Source organism: Dermacentor variabilis, chromosome 7 (genome assembly GCF_050947875.1).
Source record: "Dermacentor variabilis isolate Ectoservices chromosome 7, ASM5094787v1, whole genome shotgun sequence".
Taxonomy (NCBI): Eukaryota; Metazoa; Arthropoda; class Arachnida; order Ixodida; family Ixodidae; genus Dermacentor; species Dermacentor variabilis.
This window is the reverse complement of record NC_134574.1, coordinates 129,750,357-129,767,127: the sequence shown is the minus strand read 5'-3', so window position 1 is coordinate 129,767,127 and position 16,771 is coordinate 129,750,357.

The window sequence follows — 16,771 nt, the reverse complement described above, 5'->3', positions numbered from 1 at the left end:
ACCCCTTGACAATATATATATATATATATATATATATATATATATATATATATATATATATATATATATATATATATATATATATATATATATCATATTCATTAATGCCTTGCCAGAAATATTAACACATGCGCACTGCCTTCTTTACCCTGATGACACCACCATTTTCGCATCTAATAAAAATTTATTTGCATTGCAGGATAAACTTAACGCCGACCTAACGAATGTTCATTCATGGTGTGTAAAAAGCAAGCTAACCATCAACCCATCTAAGACAACATTTATGGTATTCCATTCTTCTAAATCTTTGCACATTGACTCTATTGTAGTGTCTCTAAATAATAATGTATTTGCAAGATCCACGTGTACTAAATTTCTTGGTGTAGTACTAGATGAAAACCTAAAGTTCCAGTGCCATATTCAATCACTTATTCAAAAAATCTCATTTGGTATTCACATCATAATAAAAACTCGCTCTTTTTTCCAGCAAACCATTCTCATGTATTTATATTACGCGTATACACACAGTCATCTCTCATTCTGCCTGTCATCTTGGGGTAATTCATATACCACACATCTTCATCAGTTAGAAGTTTTGCAAAAGCAGGTATTACGATTAATTGCATTCCAATCGCATACATATCCCTCTGCTCCAATATTCCGTTCCCTAAATGTTTTACCTTTACGCATGTTATTCAATCATAAGCTGTCGCTACTTATGTTTCGTCTTATAAATACCGAGTTTAATATTCCAGGTATTAATCGCTCTAGCCTTATCAATTATAACAACACAAGATTTTCAGCTGAACTCAATCTTCTTCTTCCAAAAGCAAGAACTAACTATGGGAAATTTACCGTCGCGTTTTCAGGCATTTCTGTTTGGAATTCTATACCATCTGACATGAAGAGATCTACATTATTATCATTCAAGCGTAGAACGAAGGAGCATTTCATGAACACTTTAACGGACGCTTAGCATAACTTAACAAACCTTGAATTAATTAGTATGTTGTTCACTTTAACATTACGCAATGTACTTTTCAATTACCGTGTTACTAAATTTTGCCTTAATTGATACTTCTCCTCGTTGTTAGCTTTACGTGCCATTTATCCTCGTTTGAATTGTTGCATGTTATTTTTAAGATTTATTCAATTATTTTTCTTCTTTTTAACTATGTGAATATACCTGTGATATTGCTAACAGATTTTTTTCCTATCTTATCGTTTATTTCCGATGTAGAAACTGTATAATATATGACATTGACTCACTGTTTGCCACGATCTTACTATCCCCTTTTCATGTTTTGTTAGGAGGTCCCCCCGACAGTTGTTACTTCGGGACCTCCGAATGTGTACTTATACCCATCTTGTATTTGTTTTGTCAAAAATAAATATTGATTGATTGATTGAAAATTATATATATATATATATATATATATATATATATATATATATATATATACACACACATATATACAAACAATGAACTATGCTGGTAGAATCGCTCACCAGCGCTTTGCGTATTAGCACAGCGCATTCTCAGAACGCAGACATCCGATTTACGTCATACGGAAACAGGGGAGTTCATGTTTACGTCTCCTGCAGTATGCCCGTTGTGAGCTATCTCTTGGCTCACTGCTGCTCGTTTTGGCCAACCGCGACTATACAACTATAGCGGTGTGCGTCTTGGCTGGAAACGGCGTGTTGCTACAATCGGGCTATATTGCTGCCAGTCTCTCCTTCAAACAGGTCATTGCGAGGTCATAGGGTCAGGAGTTCTAAAGCACACGTGAAGGGGTTGGTCGACTTTTAACGCGAACTGCTAATATACTTATTAACGAAGAACAGTTTCTATCGCACTTCGCTGAACCACATTAACAAATTGTAGGCAAAGAAAAGCAAAATACGTGACGATCGATGTTTTGTCGACGCCTTTGAACAACAGCGCGACCTTGCGACTTTTGCCGCTGCTTCACAAGTCTTAATTACGAGATTTCGGCTTCGACAGTGGCTACACCGTGACCGAGTCGATACATATCGATTACAAATCGCCCGGAAGCCATCGAATCAAAACCGCACGGATCGATAGGCGGCTGTCGTCGATTAGTTCGATTACAGCGAAAAGCGAATGCTCTTCGCTTCCGCGTCATGCAGTTCACGTTAAGTCATTGAACATTCAAAAAAACTTTGGCTCCACACGCGATTTGTCCAAGGTCGTCAATAATGCCTTATGGGTCTAGACAGAAATCAAGGCGACATACAATCTGGAAAAATCACACAAAACACGGTCCCTGGAAATCGTTGCGGAAACCCATCCGAGCGCATCATCTGAAGGTGGCCGGCTTGTATCCACTCAGATGCCGCACGGAGGAAGGCGTGCGCGATCGCGCCTGAGCGCGTTCCTGCGAAGGCGTCCTGGAGCGCCGGCGCTTGCCTCCGCCTCGGGACACGCGCAGCGGAGAGTAAAGCAGCCACTTGTCCTCCATCGCCATCATGCCCTACACCGTGTTTGAGGGCGGCAGCTGCCTCGTCTCCGGCAGCGCGAACGCCATCGCGCTCAACATCAGCAACATGGCGGCGGAGGCGGCGTACGCAGCGCCCCTGAGCGGCGGCGACCGCATCTCGTCGACGAACGGCGCCACTAACGCACCGAGCCGGCCGCTCATGTAGCAGCAGCCCAGCGCCGCTCCTCGGATCACGGTCGGGTAGAGCTCGGCGGATAAGGCGAAAACCGTGATGGCGGACAGGTCGAAGACGACGAGCCCCGAGACGACGAGGACGGCGGCTAGCTGGTCGAAGACGTGGGCCGCGGACAGGGCGCCCATGGCGAGGGACAGGGCCAGCATGCTGGCGGCGAGAGACAGGCGCCGGCCGACGTGCTTGAGGACGTAGACGTCCGCCACGACGCAGGGCATCCGCAGGAGCACCAAGGTAGCGCGCGCCGCTTCGTTCGTGCGCATCACGTGACTCGTGCTGAGGTGCGAGAAGGTGCCGAACACCAGGAACCAGCAGCCGAGGATGACGACCGACCGCTGGCGCATGGTCTGGTTGGACAGCAGGTCCGTGACGCGCACCTCTGCGGGCGGGCGCGTGTTTAGCGGTCGTTACGTTATGCGCGACTTCCGTGCGCGTTTTCTGATGCGACGAAGAGAGTCGATAAGACGGTATATAGAAGTTCGTTAGCAGAAGCCGCACTGCTAGCTCGGTCAGCTTTCTGCGTTCTCCCTAAGCTACTCCAAGTGCGTGCGAGGCTGGGCTAGCAAGCGTGCACCGGGAAAGATGGCCGAATAGATGGCGGAGCTTATATTGACCTTCATGTTCTTTTCCGACGCAGAACATGACAATGGGCAAGAGAAAAGGGCATTAGGTCAATGTAATGACAGCGACCAGCTGTGTAAGAACCTCTTCAAGACGGTGGCTGTACAGTCAGTTAGCGACGTCACTATTACTTTCGAGTTCACGTTCACCTATACGCAGAATGAGTGTAAACTATAGTCGTAACAGCTAGGTTGCCGTAATCCGAGATGAAGGCCAGTCACTATAACCTTGCCGGCCCAGGAGACGGAATGGAGTTTTAGCCCAAAGAAACGCACGACACGAGAGAAGGCACACAGGACACAGCCTTACTAACAACTGATGCTTTATTGCACTTGGTCACAGTATATATGCAGCACCGGAAAGGGAGTGTGACGTTACCAGAGCATCACAGATCGCCTAACAGCGTCACGGCAGCCACATTGTCGCGGCAGCCACCGCTGCCGTCACAAGAACAGCGTCTCCTTCCCTGACAACGCGACAAATGGGCAGCTCACGCAATATTTGTTTCCATTCATTTAAAACGCCTCTACGATTTCTCTTGTCAGTTGATCAGAATGCCTGCCCATCACTCTAGTCTTTTTGAACAAAGGTTTGCAGCCACAGTGCATGCAGTGTGCAGCAAGATGACCGGCCACTGCCAGTTTCCGCCTTACTCTGTTTCCAAATACAATATTAAATATCAAAGGGTGTGCCTCTTTCCTGGTATGCACATGCATTTCATTAGTGGTGGTTAATCCTTTAGATGCAGCACGCAAGCCGCAACAAAATTTGACCGGCATAAAATAACAAGCAGCACATTGTCTTTTTCTTAACAGTGATTATTGCAGCGACATTGCTGTTGCCGAGTTTGCCTGCTGTGCGAAATTGTCTTAACAAACTCGCTCGAAGCGTCTATCCCTCTGCCTTTCTTTCGCCGTCAAAGGATTTCCAAACAAAAATATTTTCGGGGACCGACGAGCGAAATTTTTTCGCAATCAGAATGTTTCGCAACATTGGACGCAGCATTCGTAAAATCGTCGTACGAGCAAAAATGTCGCCTTTGTGTATCTGTTTCTTTCTACGTCCTCGTTCAGTCGCGCTTATGCACTCTATCATGGATTCTAACTAACTTGCCCGCCAATGTTTTTTAACCAATATCGTGAACTTTACAAAATGTTCGGGAGAGATAGCAGGTATGTTCCTTTAAATAAGAGGTCATTCAGTACCTGGACCTCGCCATCTCATCGCGTGAGTCTTGTGACTCCTCAGTCCAAGTGTAGGGTCGCTCAGAAAGTCACCGGTCTACGCTCACGAATAACAATGTTTATCCTTACCATTACTCAGGCTTTATACGACGCGGCCACGCAAGGGAGGAGAGCTAATCGAATCACCGTGGTCCGAGACGATGGCTCCTTCCGGCTCTCGCTGCACCCCCGGCTGTTCGCGCTGCCTGTTCAGCTCGACCCTCAGTAGGGAGAGGCGGCGCTTGAACAGGCGCCGCTCGATCTGGTTGACGCCGGCAGCCCACACGAGCACGTCCTCGGCGTAGCGCATCTCGGACGCGGCCAGCAGCCAGCAGGGAGACTCCTCCATCAGGTACACCGTGACGATCAGGCCGCACGCGGGCGCCATGTAGGCCACCTGCGAGATGAAGGCGCACACGCAGGGGCGTCCTTTCTGGAAGGGTCACCCAAAAAAGGGTCTGGACATTGCAAACAACATTGCGACACCTCTGGGCGATGCAGTATTGCTCACCGTGTTCAAAAAAAAAAGAAAGTTTTGATCTTGCACCCAATCACTATTCAATCCAACGTAACTTGAACTTACTGTGCACTGTTCACAGGAAAGAAGGTAGTCCATTGTTCGACGCGCTATACGTAGACCTTTATTGGTAAAAAAAAGCTATTACTGAGGCCTTTGTGTCAAAACTGAGCCGTAATTTGTCCGGAAATGCTTATAAGGTGTCCCGTGTTCTAGTTAGCAGTCGACTGTACTGTACAGTCGAGTTATTTAGACCGCGGGTTTGCAGAAGACGTTAAAGTTCCAAACAGTTTGTGACAGAAGTCATCATCATCATCATCAGCCTGGTTACGCCCACTGCAGGGCAAAGGCCTCTCCCATACTTCTCCAACTACCCCGGTCACGTACTAATTGTGGCCATGTTGTCCCTGCAAACTTCTTAGTCTCATCCGCCCGCCTAACTTTCGGCCGCTCCCTGCTACGCTTCCCTTCCTTTGGAATCCAGTCCGTAACCCTTAATGACCATCGGTTATCTTCCCTCCTCATTACATATCCCGCCCATTTCTTGATTTCAACTAAGATGTCATGAACTCGCGTTTGTTCCCTCACCCAATCTGCTCTTTTCTTATCCCTTAACGTTACACCCATCATTCTCCTTTCCATAGCTCGTTGCGTCGTCCTAAATTTAAGTAGAACCCTTTTCGTAAGCCTCCAGGTTTCTGCCCCGTACGTGACAGAAGTCAGTAAAGCCTTACAACGCTGTTCGCTGCAAGACGGAGCTTTGAAGTGGTCAACAATGTGGTCTAATAGACAATGTCGCGCGAGCCATTGTTTACCTTGTCGAAATGTTGCCCCCCCCCCCCCCTTCCCAGCGACAGTCCTTGTTCCACCACTGTTGATCCCGGGCAACACAGTGCTTAATTGTATTAGTACAGTACGGAAATCGATATGTCGAGCGGCGCTCCTAGACTGCGGAAATAGTTTTTTTTCCTTTTTTCTTCACGTTCCGTAGTTCCTAAACTTATGACATCGACTGTGTTTTACGAAAACAGCTGCCAATTCAAACGAAAGCCCGAGCACGCTCGTTGTTAAACCGACCAAGTCTTTTCACCAGCAAAGAAAACGTCATATATACCCACCTGCTACGTCGCGGCTTCCGCCTGTGCTGCAGCAAAGCGAACACTGAGATTCCCGGGAAACGAAAAGCGCGCAAAATCGCCTCGGGACATGGGGCACCCCGCTAGAAAGGATGAGAGAGAAACACAAGGAGGCTGGACTCGTGACGTACGCATCACGTGGAAACCCAGCTCCGATATGGGAGAATACAGGGGAGGAATATGGTCCCCTGCGGACGCTGGTTCGAGGCAAGGGGAGAGAGGCGATTCTAAGGAGAGGGTCGTTCGAGTCCTCATCGCCTCGCAACGCGTCATTTTTCTTTTACCTACGCTACAGTACGAAACCGCTTTGCAAAACCTTGCGGTACAACATAAGGCGCTTTAGAGCTTCCAGTGTGCAACCAAACATTTCCATCGGGTCACTTCGATGGGGTTCATAGCGTACTCACAACTAAGGGAAGCAGGACAGGAAGTCTACAAGAGTGCTGTCTAGTGAAAGGTGGCGTGACAGAGGGATTTCCATCGGGGCCTGATAAGGGGCTTTATTTAACTGAATGCTGTCGTGGTACAGTGGTCCTTATGGGAGGCGCCGGAAGGTGCCTTCCCTGTGCACCCTGTCCGAAGCGTCACTCACGTGTGGTGTCGCCGAACGTTACTGGACGCTGGGCACTGCTTAACGGGATTGTACTCGAGTACGACTGCGTGTAGACGACCGCGCGCCACCAACCGCTAAAATCGCACGTGTAACGAGCCGGAATCCTAAAATATCAAGTGTGAAATTGTGTTAGTGTACTCCGCCTCACAAGTTCCGAGCAATGCAGCGAAACCCGTGGGTCGCGTCAACCAACCCGAATAGAGTACAGGAGGAGAGGCTTTGATTGTCCCACCGCGCGACTCCAACGGAATGGGAGCTTCATAAAACGATTAGTTGTAAACAATGGGCCAATAATCGGAAACTTACTATGCGGAGTTTTTGGAAGGGTATTCTAGCGCTCCATTTTTATTCAATGTACGTGTGCATTTGTATTGCTAATTTCTTAAAAACCAGTTGAATGGCAGACGACCTTTTCACTACAGCGCACTGCAATATATGAGTAAATCAGTCCATCAACGGTCCATCAACAAATTAATGAATCAGTCAGCCAACGAATGAATAAAATCAGTCATTTGGTTTATGTATGTATATGTCCTTTTTCTAGAGGAATTTGAAATCCCACAAATTTGGATCCCAAGAGAGCCTTGGGAGCTATGCAAAGGGGGAAGGCAGCTGGGGAGGATCAGGTAACAGCAGATTTGTTGAAGGATGGTGGGAAGATTGTTCTAGAGAAACTGGCCACCCTGCATACGCAATGCCTCATGACTTCGAAAGTACCGGAATCTTGGAAGAACGCTAACATAATCCTAATCCATACGAAAGGGGACACGAAAGACTTGAAAAATCATAGACCGCTCAGCTTACTGTCCGTTGCCTACAAAGTATTTACCAAGGTAATCGCATATGGAATCAGGAACACCTTAGACTTCTGTCAACCAAATGACTAGGCAGGATTTCGTAAAGGCTACTCAACAATAGACCATATTCACACTATCAATCAGGTGATAGAGAAATGTGCGGAATATAACCAACCCTTATATATAGTTTTCATTGATTACGAGAAAGCGTTTGATTCAGTCGAAACCTCAGCAGTCATGGAGGCATTACAGAATCAGGGTGTAGACGATCCGTTTGTAAAAAATACTGAAATATATCTATAGCGGCTCCACAACAACCGTAGTCCTCCATAAAGAAAGTAACAAAATCCCAATAAAGAAAGGCGTCAGGCAGGGAGATACGATCTCTCCAATGCTATTCACAGCGTGTTTACAGGAGGTATTCAGAGACCTGGATTGGGAAGATTTGGGGATAGAAGTTAATTGAGAATACCTTAGTAACTTTTGATTCGCTGGTGATATTGCCTTGCTACTAACTCAGGGGGCCAATTGCAATGCATGCTCACTGACCTGGAGAGGCAAAGCAGAAGGGTGGTTCTAAAAATTTATCTGCAGAAAACTAAAGTAATGTTTAACAGTCTGGGAAGAGAACAGCAGTTTACTATAGGTAGCGAGACACTTGAAGTGGTAAGGGAATACATCTACTTAGGACAGGTAGTTATCGCGGATCTGGATCATGAGACTGAAATAATCAGAAGAATAAGAATGGGCTGGGGTGTGTTTGGCAGGCATTCTCAGATAATGAACAGCAGGTTGCCATTATCCCTTTAGAGAAAAGTGTATAACAGCTGTGTCTTACCAGTACTCACGTATGGGGCAGAAACGTGGAGGCTTACGAAAAGGGTTCTACTTAAATTGAGGACGATGCAACGAGCTATGGAAAGAATGATGGGTGTAACGTTAAGGGGGGATAAGAAGAGAGCAGATTGGGTGAGGGAACAGACACGAGTTAATGACATCTTAGTTGAAATCAAGAAAAAGAAATGGGGGGGGGCATGGGCAGGACACGTAATGAGGAGCGAAGATAACCGATGGTCATTAAGGGTTACGGAGTGGATTCCAAGGGAAGGGAAGCGTAGCAGGGGGCAGCAGAAAGTTAGGTGGGCAGATGAGATGAAGTTTGCGGGGACAACATGGACACAATTAGTACATGACCGGGGTAGTTGGAGAAGAATGAGAGAGGCCTTTGCCCTTCATTGGGCGTAACCAGGCTGATGATGATGGTGATGACGTCATTTTTCACGTGTACGTGAACGTGTCTATTACAAGTGCACTGCTTCATCAATATCAAGGTCACTTGGTAATGAATGAATGAATTAATTAATCATTTGGTAAAGTAAGTCACCCCGTGAATCACCCTGTCCGCGATAAATGAATGAATCACCAGTCAGGTCATTCAGTGAAAGAGTGAATCAGTTACGCCAATCAACGACGAATCGCGACCAATAAGTGAGTAAATGAATGAATCAATCAGCGACAATTAGGCAAGTCAGTGAACGAAGAACTGATTCGTTCAGTGATGGATCGTGCAATCACTCAAGTTATCCTTTCAATGCGGGCTTGATGATGACCGAATCAGTCGGGTCACTCAACGATTTAATCAGTCAAATCGGCGAACGAATGAGTCAGTGGGTCAAGTCAGCTAGCAAGTCACCTGTGCAGCGTGCCAGTCGCGGATGTAGACGTAGACAAGCTCGGCGCACATGGCTGCAGCGAACGTGGCCGCCGCGACGGCGATGGCACAGTACGAGACCCGGTGCTCCGTGTCGGTCACCTCGAAGAGCAGCACGTGGGACGCCACCAGCACTCCAGAGGCGTTGTGGGCGAACACGAGCATGGTGCCGGAAGAGATGAGCAGCAGGAACCAGATGCAGAGTACGGGCCGACGACCGATGCGGTCGGACGCTATGCCCGCGACCTGCGAGAAACGGACCAGTGTCGTCCGCTCCCCCTTCGTGTGCTTCCAAAGGACGCACGGTTGCAAGTCTTTTAACGCGATAGCGTTAAGGAGCTCGTGTCGCAGAAAAGCCGGTGTCGTCGGCGTCCGCGGCGTTGGCCGTGAGCGATAAATCACGGCAGGCACTTCATAAATAAAAAGCAACTTCCAAGATGGGCTGGGTGGGAATCGAACCAGGGTCTCCGGAGTGTGAGACGGAGACGTTACCACTGAGCCACGAGTTCGATGCTTCAAAGCGGTACAAAAGCGCTTCTAGTGAACGCGGTGTTGCCTTAGATACGAGCTGTTACTAAGGCTCAGGCGTGCGTCGCTTGCTCAGGCGCAAATTTCGTTGTCGTGCCGAACGCTGCGTTGCTCGACGCTCACCGCGTCCGATGCGGGGCGCGTAGTCGCTGCGCCGTAGACCATTGTCTTACACCCCTTGGCGGGTCGACGGGAACGCTGTCGCGTTCCACTCTTGAAGGCGAAGCTTAAGCGTCCTCAAATATTTTTTCCCCCGCGCCACTCACGACGTTTGCGGCGATTTGTTGGCACCCACTTTGAAACGGGGTGGGTGACAAGTAGTCACCCATAGCCTACTTGAGCTAATCGGGGGACGTATTCCGCGTCGATCACTTGGGCGATACTATCGCCTTAGCGTGACGTAGAGCCCAACCAGCCAGTCAGCTCTCTCCGATTTTGCTCAAACGGCCAGTCAGCGCGCGCCTGACGGCGGTGCCATCGCCGTCAGGCGCGCGCTGACTGGCGTTTACAATACAATACAATACTAAATAAATACAATACTAAATTGTATTAGAAAATATGATATAGTACAATATTCTGTGCTATTCTGGTAGGCTTTACTTACAGGTATTTCCAACGACAGCTCACTGGCCGTCGCAATAATGCGATTTGGAGTGTTGTAAACCCGCGTGATCCCCATCAAGAGCACCGCGGAAACTGCAGTGCGTGCCTCAGTTGCGCTTCCTCGCAAAAATTTTCAGTGAGTAGATGCTCTCTCCCCTTTATAGAAAGGCCCCTTGATAGAAAGGCCAACCAATCAGCCGCCTCCCACGCATTTACTAAGATTCTCTCGATGAATAAAATTTAGCCGTTCCTATCGTGCTATACCGCAGAAAGACTTGTTTGTTACGTGTAATACAGTTAGCGCAGGTGTTTCTTCTTTATCACCCGGTTATACTTCCCTCATGTTGCGAGTGGCACACATGTTTCGCTAAACTGCTTTGTTGATTGCTGCACGATGGTCAGGGAGGTGGTGGGGCCTGTCAGGCTGCTTAACCTGAACATGTTAACCTGGCCCTTGTCACAAAAATGTACGTTACGCATTGCTGAGTCAAGGTCAGCTGACAGGGACAGCAGGCAGAAAGACTTGAGGAAGCCATGTATGAGCCGCGCAGGGCTCCGTGCGTGGCGCGCCCAGTGTGCCTGCACTCTTCCAAACCGCATCTGCTGTGACCTCATCAACCACCTTCGTCGAGGAGTGCGCTTTTATACTTCTCTTTATCGGGCATTTTTTTTTATTGTTACCTCATTTCAGTATTGCCAAATAGCTCTCTTCGGTTTGATTTCAAGTCTACCGACAGGAAACGCCTCGATCGTTGCCCCGAGCAAGCCTGAGCACACACTCTCCTGATGATGATGATTTATTGGCACCCCCTTTGAAACGGGAGGGCGAGAAATAGTCACCTAGCCTGCTCGATTTAATCAGGTACGCTTTACATGTTTTTCATTACGGTATATTTGTATACATCTCCTTAAACTTTTCTCTCTTCCTCAATCAAAACTTCTCTATCTACCTTGTACTGCTATACCTATCCCTGTAACGGATGCGGCCGTATCAATCTCTTCCCTGCTTTTTTTCCACCAATACTCTAAACGTACCTTGTTTATCTCGACTACTGACCGATTGATGCTTCCGTCCACTTTACATCCAAGCGCTTCTAGAAGGTGTACGTTACCTACGGTATCTCGCCGGCTGAATCCCTTCGCGTTCAATTAGGACGTGTTGAGTGTTCTCCGGATTTTTGCAGCAGCATGCACATGCCTAATCTTGTTGCGAATACTTGGCCCGGTATGTTTTTGTCCTTAGCCTTTGAACAAAGTACTCTAGGCTCCACCACTCGACCACTCCATCGAAATGAGCACAACGCCACCCCCCGGCTGAAGAAGACGCTACGCTACTCAAGAATTGCCCTTGGGCGTCGTTGAAGCGCAGTGACCACTTCTCTCGTGGGGCTGTGCTGCCGTCCACTTTTTCGAGTCGAGGTGGAGAGAACAGTGGAGGGAACGTTCTCGAACACGGGGAGTTTCGTACAAAACATTACTCGAGGGAACTTTCCTTTTCCTATAGTGTATGTGGTATGCAGGTATGGTGGTTTAGCCAACATGGGAATGATAGGAATGTATACATGGGTGTGCCTAAAACTTCGTCCTACTGTTTTCAAACGACTCTGTGACTTAGCAAATTGATATTGAACAAAATGTCGCGTCATAATTTCGAAGCCAGTACGCACGCGTACAGAAACTTATTGCCTTCATGCATGTAGAAAAAAAGTAATCTGGAAACTACAAAGACGACGCGTAATGAATGACACCACATTGCCGCCTGAGGCCACAAACACGTATGCATTGGTTAAATTCATGTAGGCCACTATAGATTATTCCCACGGTAGCTCTACAATCGCAGCGTGAAGTTGGAGCTAGGTTTTAGCGTAGAACTGGTTTCTACGTAACCTCGTGTATTTTTTTCAATGCCAGGCCAACCACGCCAGAGGCATCGGCCACTTAGGTGCCACCACTCTTCTAGTAGTTCGTCACAGCTTATGGGGCATGGTTAATATTAAAGTCAACTTTGTTTCGTCGCACGTCGTGCGAAAGCAAAGGAATGGACACGTACAGTGGTAGCGGTGCCCAGCAACTTTGTCTAGAAACAGACAACTACAGCATGACTGTGGTAGTGACGCCGCCCAGTGAACCATTGGATAGATTTAGCGTGTCCGATATTCCGGCAAACGCGGGCGGTTTTGCCGGATAGCCGGTGGAGCCAACTGTTGGTGCAGAACTCAGCCACACAACCAGAGGGCCGTTACTCCAGTCAACAAATGTATTCTACTTCGCTGCTGGTGTAACTTTCTTGCAGCGGCGTAATCGTTCTTGTTGTCGGAAATTAACACCAGCGAAGAAGTAAAATACACTTGGTTACCGCAATAGTACCTCAGAGTTTGTCTGGTTGAGCTCTGCAGCGCCACCAGGCCACTGAACTGCTCCGTTCCACTCACTTTTTACGCCTCCCGCCCATCCGGCAAAACGCCCAGTCGGCCTGCGTTTTACCGGGAACACCGGACACGCCAAAACTCTCTATTGACTCCCGTGCATCGCCGAGTGACTGCGCGAGCATCGTAAAAAATAATAATACAGGAGGCCATTGTTTTTTTTTACTACACGAGCGAACATCACCGTCGATACGCAACATACCGGAGCGCCGACCACACCGCTGGCCATGTAGGCAGCCGTGAGCGCGGACACAATCCAGCCGCGGTCGCACACCAGGTCCCACTCGACCACGATGGAGTTGTCGCGCTCGAAGCCGAAGGCGCCGCTGTGCGACCGGTAGCCCGAACTGGCGCCGTTCCCGTAGTGCCAGCCGGCGTCGCAGGGTACCACGCTGCGGTTTTCCGGAGGCGTGGTGACGTCGTCGTCGCCGGCAGGGTGCTCGAACGCAGGCTCGTACCGGTGGCACTGACTTCGGCGGGTCGCGCGCGCGGAAACGTTTCGCTCGACCGGGATGCTGAGGTCCTCCACGTGTCCTCGGACACGAAGGCGTACTCGGCCAGAGGGCTGCGGGCGGGGGCGGCTGTTAGGCCTAGCCGAATAATCTGCTGTGAGTTTGGCGTAATAATAATAATAATATTTGGGGTTTTACGTGCCAAAACCACTTTCTGATTATGAGGCACGCCGTAGTGGAGGACTCCGGAAATTTTGACCACCTGGAATTCTTTAACGTGCACCTAAATCTAAGCACACGGGTGTTTTCGCATTTCGCCCCCATCGAAATGCGGCCGCCGTGGCCGGGATTCGATCCCGCGACCTCGTGCTCAGCAGCCCAACACCATAGCCACTGAGCAACCACGGCGGGTGTGAGTTTGGCGTAAGAGTTCTGCGGAAACCCGCAAGGTGGTGAGAAGTAGTTAAGAAGAGCAAATTTCATTTCCCCTTATTAATTACTTCTCTCCACCTTGCGGATTTCCGCAGAACTCTTACGTCAAACTATTGCCTTTGCCTCGAGTTGTTGACAAATTCGACTTCGCCCTGCCGTCTGCTAACCGCCTGGTTAGCTCAGATGGCAGAGCGGCTGCCCCGGAAAGGCGATAGTCCCGGGTTCGAGTCCCGGATCACGACGAATTTTTCAACTGCGAGACTTTTCTTTCGAGGAACCCGTATCGGTTTCCTTTGTAGTATTTAGCTACGTTTGGGTGGACGTCTAATTTCGCCTTAATAATCTGCTGTGGCATAATTACTAGCGCTAACCAGACTAACGAAAAAAAAGGCGGGGCAGGACAGGGCGCTAATCGACACCAACTAGCCCAACTTTCTGCTTTGAATATCTCCTTGCTGTGAGCTGCCACTATAAACCTACTTAAACTGTAAGAAAACGTTCAGCTCTATAGTGAATGTTGGCAGCGAATTTTTGATTTATACCGTGAATTGTATTATGCAAATTGTTGAATATCTCAAATGTTCAGGAAACGAAACTATCAAGTTTGGGACTCTGTAACTCAGCAATAAAAAAACGATATCGGAATCCTGTAATTTGCAGATAATAGTAAATCTAAAGCGGACAAGTCTGATGTATTATAAGTGGCTCTCAAGTACTAATATGCAAGTAGTACTTTTGCAGGACCCTTGTAAAGAATGTAATAAATTCACGTAAGATATAAATTGATATACCAAGTTTGTCCGCTTTGAATGTCGTCTACAGAAATGCAATATCTGTTCTTTGTGCAAATCTACAAATTTGTAAACTTCGTGCTTCTATTTGTTCCATACTTACAATTTTGAGTATTAATTTTACACATTTTAGACGCTAAATCAAAACACCGCTTTCAGCAGTCACCAGAAATTATGTTTCTCTCTCAACTGCAACAAATTTTATTGAACTCAGCCAGGTGATTATCTCAGAAAAGCGTTTCTGCGTTTTACACATATTTGAATGGGCGGCCTCGAAGTGGGGCCCTTGCTAAACTTCTTAAGAGGAAGATTTAGCTCGGGCCAAACTCCGAGGCAGCCTATTTCAAATGTTAAGTTTAGAAACGCATTTCTGAGATAACCTTAAAAGAAACAATTAAATTCAAACAGCGCTAGACGACAGGACCAGATAGAGGAGGAGACAAACACGGCGCTGTACTTACAACTGATTTATTTGAAGTAAGAAGTCAACTTATACGTACAAAACTGGGCACGCATGCGCCCGGTCATACATCGATGATCAGATACAAACTCCGGACAGCAAACATACGCACGCGACGTACCTGCCTTGCAATCTACCCCTTATGCAGCAATGCCATTTCTTTCGCTGACTAGATTAAATATGTTTTGCTAACGCAACTATTAGATTTTCTGATGATATGGAATGCGGCACCGAACGATGGTATACGGAACCGCCAAACAAGTGTAACACATTACACGAGAGCAGTCCACTTCGGACGCTTCTAGAATTGTGGCGAACGGAAACGGCAAACGGCAGGCGAGACAGCAATGCTTGAATCGGGGCTAGGAAGGCACTCAATAGAGCCCATCGAACGAAAACTAAGTTCAGAAGGACAGGCAGCTGGGCTATAGTTTGGATCGCGTTATGTGACGGGTAGGGCGCAGGGTGCTAGCGTGACGACGAGGAAGACGCCTCGCGTGCCCTTTCCATTCGTCTTGGGGCGTCCAACTTGCGCTGCACACCACGTTGTGAGATACCATGGCAACTACAGCCAATTAGTGCGTCCTGCGCTTTAGAACTTCATCAGAAGAATAATAAAAAAGGGATACCTGCACCAGTGGTCCACGGGTCTCGCCAGGTTGGTGGAGGCGAGCGCGTGCACGATGGTCGTGAAGAAGGCCAGCGTGGTGCACACCAGCACGATCCTCTGGAACCGGTCGTGGCCGATGATGAGGACGTGGGTCCAGCGGCGACGAGGGCCCGGCGGTCCTGCTGGCCGCGGCCGCGGTCCCGGTCGTCGTGAAAGCCACGGCCGGAGTCTGGCCGGTCTCCTGCAGACCTGCGGACAGCGGGGACACGAACGTCGACGACGGCGGGAGCGAAGGTCGCGTCGCTGTCTCCTCTTCGCCGACGGACGACACCCTGGGCGTCTCTGGCTGACCGTTGAGGGGAGACCGCGGGAGCGACGTCGACGCGGACGCCTCCGGCTGGAGGACGAAAGGGACCGCAAGATGATGGGGGTCTTCGCCGCCGTTGGACAGCTTGGACGCTTCGTCGCGGTCTTCGGAAGATGGTGATCCCGGAGGCAGGGAACGCGGCGTCGGATCGGACGAGACGGCGCGCTGGAGGACGAGAGGGACCGCGAGCTGGTTGTGGTCTTCGTCGCCTTTGGACAGCTTGGACGCCTCGTCGCGGTCTTCGGATGGCGATAGCGCAGTCAAGGAAGGCGGCGTCGGATCGGACGAGACGGCGCGCTGGGGATTGTCGCGCCCATATTCGGAGCTCGCCATGCCTGAGCGATATGAGCGCGGTGTGTTGGGGCAGGAAGGCGATGTCCCGGCAGGTTTTCGAAGGAGCGAAGCGTCTATAGCCGCGTCCGAACGGCGAAGTCGAAGAGCTTCTGCTTGGCTCGCGCTTTGCGTGCCCTCGTATGTGATGATGATTTCCTTAATGAATGGCATAAACTCACTGGAAAAAAAAAGGGGGGGGGGAGGATAGGTGAGAATTGGATGGTATTACGGTAAGAAAAAATATAAACGAAGATGCGAGAAAAAATTGATCATAAATTGAATACAGTAATGAGCAATAAAGTAGGCGCAGATTTATATGAACAATCAACGAAGTTAGTAAATATAATATCAATAATTAAAGGGAAGCAGATGAGATTTTGAGCTCAGTTCTATGCAATTTGTCTCTTAGTATTTGAATTTGCTAATTTGATGAAGGAGTAAATTGTGAAAACGT